We start from the raw sequence: 7,514 nt of genomic DNA on the forward strand, positions 1-7,514 counted from the left end.
ATTTAATTCAACAACAGCTTCCATAAACACATTCCTATTTGAAAGAGGTGCAAGTATTTCAAAATGCTATTTCAAAACACAACTTATCATGGAAACAGCATGTTGACTAAAATGCACGTTTTTTTGTCATCATGATAGAAAATTACGGTACCTCTTCGACTCCTTCAAACTATTTTCGGTAAAAAATAAAAACAAACTCATACTGATGTAACAACCGGTTAAATGCAGTCTGATGTCTGGCTATCTGCAGAAAACCCTTTACATTGTGTGAAAATTACATCAAAATCTTATTTTATTTCAAGACATTTCTGGCAGAACAAAAGCTTGTTATAACAAATAAACATATTCTACCAGTGAAATATCAGCGACAATATTGTAAGTTATATTTAAGAAAATGTTTTTTTTTACAAAAATATTATAACAAAATCTTGTAAAATCTATATAAAAATCATTTCACATTTTTTGAATCCAACAACACTATTCATCTATTTACATAATTTTTAGTATTAAGATTTAGTAAAACACATTAGTACATACTGATGTTATTTATCATTTATTTTGCTTGTTCTAATAAGGCAATAATAAAAGCAGACGAGTCGTCTTTTCCACCAAACCAGTGATTAGTCATGGTGCGGTAAATCTGATGAGAAAGTGACCCATGTGGTGTCGGTGATTTCACTGACGTCACTGCGTTTTGAGCAAGACCCAGGTCCTACAATGTTGAAAATCAATGTTTATGAGCGAAATGTCTTAGAACAGATGCGACCAGCAAAGCTGCAGACCAGCCTGCGCATCTGCCTTTCTGTCTGCCATAAAGTCACGCATGTTACGTCTCATTAGTGGACATTATAACTCCTAATCAGAGTCTACGGATGGCAGAGTCATATCTGCAGCACGGCGCTGATATGTCCTAAGACCTATTTTTGCAAGAGCTTCTGAAGTAAATGTTTCTTTAAAACATAATTTTGCGATCAACATTTCAAAGATAACATGCTGGTATATAGTGTGTATAATTTTTCTCAGATGTGGTAAAATAAGAAGCACCTTGGATTCTTCGCCATAATACAACTTATTAAGAGGGGGAAAAACACACACACAAAACAAGAAAATTAAAAATCAGATGCACTAATAGAAGAGGCATTGTCTGTAAAATGATTAAGGGTTAGTCATTAGGTGCATTTAAATATTATTTTTTTCACAAGTATAGCTGGATGAAGATTTTCTGCTATTGCAAGTGACCAGAGATCCTCACACAATGCCGCTTTGTCAGGATAAAACCTCATAAACGTTTTAAACAAACACACATACACGATATGCACTCACCTTGGTCATAATGGGTGTCCCAAATCCACCATTGTAGTGCTCGCTGGATGGAGTACACTAAAGGACCACAGGGTATTGGTTTAAGATTTCTAAAGATCCGCATCGCCCTGAATGCATGTTTAGAACCTTGGCAAGCAACATTGGTCACAGCCCGGACACGCAATAAAACAGCAGATATGTGGGGGTTTTGATGGCATTCACACACATGCGAGAACATTACTAATTTACTCATCTCTTCAAAGTCTTTTGGTCATGTTAAAGGTACAAGGAAACAATACTTGACTGATTTACTCACTGTATGCACTTGTTCAAATTTAAACTCGTGGTGTAGTTCTTCAGTTTTTCAGTCTAAAATAGCAAATGAACTGAGTATACTCCACACAATGGGAACCATAAGGCTATTAGGTATGCTTCTTTACAGTTTGCATACTTATTTAAAATCAGGAATTAGCAATAAATAATTTCATTTCATATAATTATCAGCGAATTTATAAATGGTGACAGTATAAGTTTCTCCAAACTTATACTAAAAAATCTCTGTTCTGCCGCCTAGATACCTAACTAGTAGGCCCTAATTGTATCAGATGCTGATGCATGGTGGTCCAGTGGTAACCCGCTTGACTACCAATCTTACCAATCCAAAGGTTCAAGGATCAAATCCCGGTCTAGGCAGAGGCAGTGGGGTTTTCAGACACTGCTTCAGTGTTTCCCATCCAACTAGATCTGAACTGGTAAGTAACCCAGAAGTTAGCCATATGTATATGTGCTTTACAACAAGCATCATAAATAGCCAAGGGGCCTTATCACAGAAAGAGATAGGGTATCGCACCCGGATTCCCTTGTATGATCCGCTTCTGACTTCAATCTCCATATACCATTTTAAGTCTAGTTGTAAAGTGATCAGGGTCATCATCAATGAGAGGATCGCATGATAACTGAACTTCAAGTAACAGACTACTGCTGACGCGATTAACACAATAATATTCAATACAAATCAAATTCAATGAGCTACTGAAGACTTGTTTCAACAGAGACATGTTAAGCCTTTAAGTTCCTGTTGGAACGTAAATATATCGTAAAAAGTAAATCTTACATCGACATCATTTTTATCAAATCGACTTCAACAAGAATAAGGTGTTGACACTGGGATTTTAAATCATTTCCGTCAATGCAATGGAGACGATGTAAACGTTGTTTTACTCGCTCACCGCCTAACGGAGGATTCCGGAGATAGTCGACGTATCACGATTGATATCGGAGGTCTGATTTTGATGTTTAGAGTTATCTCCCGTCAATAGTAATTGGCGCTAGAATTTGGGGGTTTTAATACTGGTTCCTTTTTTGCAACGTGAAATATTTATAATGGCGGTGTATGCAGAAAAGAAGACTAATTCTGAATCAGATTCGCAATAGTAATCGACTTAAGAAGTGCTATAAATCGACAAAGATATTAACAGCTAGTTTAATTCAGTAGCAACATAGACAAACGCACAAAGTAAAACAAAGAACGTCTTTATGCATAGCATTAATACCAAGTCCGAAAATTTAACTGCAGTTGCACGAAGTAAAGATTTATATGAAGTGATTATAAACTTATCAATATGGGACAAAGAAGATGAAATGTTTGCACAGCAAATGTAACTAGGCAAAATTCAACATGTATCAGAAAGCATATGCCAGTTGTTAAAATAAGAATGTCATTTAACAGTTAGCATGTTCTGTATTAATATAGGAATGTCATTTAACATCATGCATGTACTGGCGGACATTCCCGTCCATAGGAAAACAAACAATATTTCAATGTATAGAGAAACATAAACGTACAACATGTTATACATTAAACATGTTTCGAGATTTCTTTACCGAACAAACATAGTTTCATGTAGGTACTGTGGTTATGAAAATCAATTTAAATTATATCATATTTGGTCTTGTGTAATATTTTTAATCAATGAAACGTTTTCTCAGATCATTCAGGGCATTACATTCAAGTAAATAATGTAATCCTCGCTAAAATGAGTATTGAAGTTACATTAACAACACAGTCTTTGGTTGATTTCAATTCCACTCCAACTCGCAGTGTCGATGGGTAACTTGTTATTTATTGTGCGAATTCGTTTCATGTATTTTTGAAATTTATCTGTAGTTTTTACTATGTAAGATTCAAAACCAAATGTATCTTTATACAATCAACTGGTAAAATTACTGCATTTACTAGAATTACTTATATCTGAGTACAATTCGTTAATAAAAAGATCGGTAAGTTTTTTATTCATACTTTGAATGAACCTACTGCAATTCGGAAACTCATGAGATTGCGAAATATTCTGCATTTAGCAAAAATGTTCAGTATACACTCTATTCACTCGAACTTCGTGCTTTCCGTTGCAGGTATCTTACATAAGATGCCGTAAATTTGATGTGATAATTGAAAAAAAATTGGATGGACTAATTTAGACCAAACAGAAATAATTCTAATTTCAATATCAATTTGGATGGGCTTTATTCCAGTTTCTCTGTATAAAATACACGATGCTGTTGCCTTAACCCCTCATATAATTTTCAAAAACAATTAGAGCTATATTGTGATTAGATAAGCAAGCTTGTAAAGACTGTGCTTTTCTTCCAAAGCTTTGTTGTTGGATGGCTAAGCATTTTTTGTTTGCGGTACTTACTCATATCGTCTATCTATATGTTTACACATGCTCATCTATATCATAATTATTATTTTATCCAAAAAAAATGCTATATATGAATGTACAAATTATCTGTGCCAAGCTACCAATTTAAAATCAGACATATTAACTGACCATCAAATAATTGTATGGTTGAAACAATATACACGCATTCTTAATTTAAACATTGATTTGGTTGGTTGTCAGTATTAATGTGGTGTGTAATGTTTATTTACTGATTATATTACAATGTGTTTTCCTGCATGCGATTTACATTCAGTATTTTGTTATGTTCAGGGAGGAGATGAAAGTATCTTTAGAAGCAATTTCTAGAGGTTTGACGTGTTATTTTGATCAATTAACCGTTTACAGAATAATAAATGTTCAAATTTGTCATGGGGTGATAAATAAACAGTTAACATAAATAGTAAATGTTCAATTGGCATGGATAAATGTTTTTCTAACTGTTTTTAATTCACCAGTCTTGACCAAGTAAACAAAACGGTTCTGTTGCATTACCTGATGGTGCAAGTAATGTAGGGAAAGAACATAATGAAAGTAAACATTGAATACAAAAAAAAATTGTTTTGACAATTCAACATATCAAACAACATATACTCTGATAGGTGAATTGATTCAGTTGGTCGGCAGGTTTATCGTACAGAATAATTATAAATCTACAGTATGTAACGTGACTAAGAAAACACCACATACCATGCTATAAAACTGTCATATTGATGTACACATATAAACTTAATTAAATATTAGGTATTTTGTGTCAAGATTTTAAACAGAGGCAATATATTTTTGTCATTTGGAAGTCAGGTAGTACCAAAATGTGTTTAACATGAAGTCAGTTCCAAAAAGGGGCTTTAACAAAAAAAAATAGTTTATAGAGTTGAAGAGGCGTCGGGAAAAATGAATGAAATAATCATGCTTTTAGTCATACTGTACTTTGCTCGTGCGCTAATAATGTGCATTATTAGAGACAATTGTATTTGAACATCCGATTTCTCGAACGTCACGTAACTTGACGTAAGTAGACAACAGATTTGTGGACAGTTTTCCTGCAGTTCCAGCTTACCTCATTTAAATCCGGTAAGCTCCCGTATTAGCATGCCCCATCCCCTGTGTGTGCTCAGACATAATCAGACATAATCATAATCATATGCATCTAATCAATATCAGTTATAAAATAGAAACACCAACCTTAAATATTCACTTTTATTATATACCTGTTTAATGCTTTTAACAAAATACAGGTTGTATCAATCGTTGAAATAAAACATCCCGTATTACGCTACTCGCTGTTTCCAATTCCGTATTACCATACTAGCCGGACTACTTCGACCCATTTAATGACGTCACATTACACGCACCGAAAATAGAAATATTTTATATTACGAAATATATTACGTAGTACATCGTGTGACGTCATTTCTGTGACAAAACACAATAGTTTTATCTAAACTCTGTAAGGACATGTCGGACGTGGTGTTTTTTAACAGTAAACTATGTGTTAAAAACGTATTTTGGAGTGTGTTTTTATCATGCATAATTGCCATAAATGTATATTTCGATAGGAATACAATAAAATAGTGTGGTTTAAACTAAGTTTCGATAAAGACATGGAAGATAGAAGTGGAAGTGCATATCGTTTAAACGTTTTTGTTATAATCATCGGATTAAAGTTGTCAACTTCATATGTTATAAAAATTGGATTAACGATGGCATTAAGGTAAGCGTGTCGGAAACCTGTGTTTTCCCGGTTCGAATGTTTACACGTTAATTTACATAAACTGCATTCATACCCGTCTTAAATAAACTATGGCGTACCGTTTTAGTCATTGTTTTGGCAGTTTTGTTAAAGTAAAAAATACATTTGTTAACTGTTTTCGTTAGTTGTTGTATATAATAAAAGGAATATTACGCTAGTCAATTGTTCCAAGTGTTTGTATCACTCTCGTGGCTTGTGCTATTTTGCATCACACTCGAGGCTCCGCCTCTCGTGTGAGACGTCATCACACAAGCCACTCGAGTGATACAAACTATTGGAACAATTGACTAGCGTAATATTCCGTATATATTAATACACACATTTGTTTAGATTATGCAATAATACAGATTAAATTGTATGCTATATAGTTCGTTGAGAGAAAAAGTTTTCCTTACACAAGCGCATTAAGCAGAGTCCCTGTCCGTCACTGCGTTTGTTCTATTTAACTTGCTGCAAAACAGCAACTTCCGTGTCTTTCGGTGGTTTTCAAGTACTTATGACACAGCTTCGTACCATAAAATCGGTAAACAATCTTTCGAGTAATACATGTCAAGCCGGAAAAACAACAGAGAAATAACAAAGTTTAACTTAAGCGCTTTTACTTTCTTTGTTTTTATTTGTACAAAAGCTGTGTACAAGTAACAAGGAAAACAAATTAATAATGATAACTACAAAAAACAATAAGTAAACAGAAAGATAATATTACAATTTTGCATAAAATATGTTTGTCAAAGGACTTAAGAGATTAAACTGTTGGTTTATTTATTTCCTTCGTTCATTTAAATGAGTTTGCACAATACACAAGTTATTATTTATTCCATCATGTTATATTTGGTTTTAACCATTTTCAACCTGATCCTCGAAAAATAGGTCCTCGCGAAAGGGTGTGACTTTAGCGAAAATAATATTTCTGCTAACCAGTTACTGGGTTCATTTATTCAGAACGACAACGTTTTATGAAATAATTTTCAAAATATACCGAACAGTTTCTTTCTGAAGAATATAAACCAACCGAACAAAAATTGAAGCTAAATAATTTTATTTTCTCAAAGCGATGTGTTCTAAGTCACAGGCCCACCACTTTGTAGGGAGAACCGTTACTCTACAACCACTTTGTAGAGGGTACTGTCTTATAACAGGCACTTCACGTTGAGAGTACCGTCAATCAACCACAAGCTCACCACTTAGTAGAGAGAACTGTTACTCTAACGCAGGCCCACAACTTCGTAGAGAGCTCCGTCACTCTAACACAGGCCCTCCATTTCTTAGAAAGTACCGTCACTGTATCACAGGCACATCAGTTCGTAAAGGGTACTGTCACTCTGCTACAGGCCCACCACTTCGTAGAGAGTACTGTCACTACTAGAGGTCCACCACTTCGTAGAGGGTACTGTCACTCTACTAGAGGCCCACCACTTCGTAGAGGGTACTGTCACTCTACTACAGGCCCACCACTTCGTAGAGGGTACTGTCACTCTACTAGAGGCCCACCACTTCGTAGAGGGTACTGTCACTCTACCAGAGGCACACCACTTTGAAGAGGGTACTGTCACTCTACCACAGGCCCACCACTTCTTAGAGGGTATTATCACTCCACCACAGGCCAATCAGTTCGTAGAGTGTACTCTCACTCTACCACAGGTCCACCACTTTGTAGAGATTACTGTCACTCTACTAGAGATACATCACTTCGTAGAGAGTACTGTCACTCTACCACAGGCCCACCACTTCGTTTTGAG

At 35.1% G+C, this 7,514-nt stretch overlaps 1 long non-coding RNA gene across 1 annotated transcript; it reads right to left on the bottom strand.

Annotated features, from left to right (window-relative positions):
* Positions 1-473: 473 nt before the first annotated feature.
* LOC127855018 (uncharacterized) lies at positions 474-2,514 on the bottom strand. Its single transcript, XR_008037302.1, has 3 exons — positions 2,417-2,514; positions 1,324-1,430; positions 474-712 (listed from the first exon to the last, which is right to left on the bottom strand). It is a non-coding gene; the product is annotated as an uncharacterized LOC127855018 (long non-coding RNA).
* Between the last annotated feature and the right edge of the window lie 5,000 nt (positions 2,515-7,514).

Source organism: Dreissena polymorpha, chromosome 1 (genome assembly GCF_020536995.1).
Source record: "Dreissena polymorpha isolate Duluth1 chromosome 1, UMN_Dpol_1.0, whole genome shotgun sequence".
Taxonomy (NCBI): domain Eukaryota; kingdom Metazoa; phylum Mollusca; class Bivalvia; order Myida; family Dreissenidae; genus Dreissena; species Dreissena polymorpha.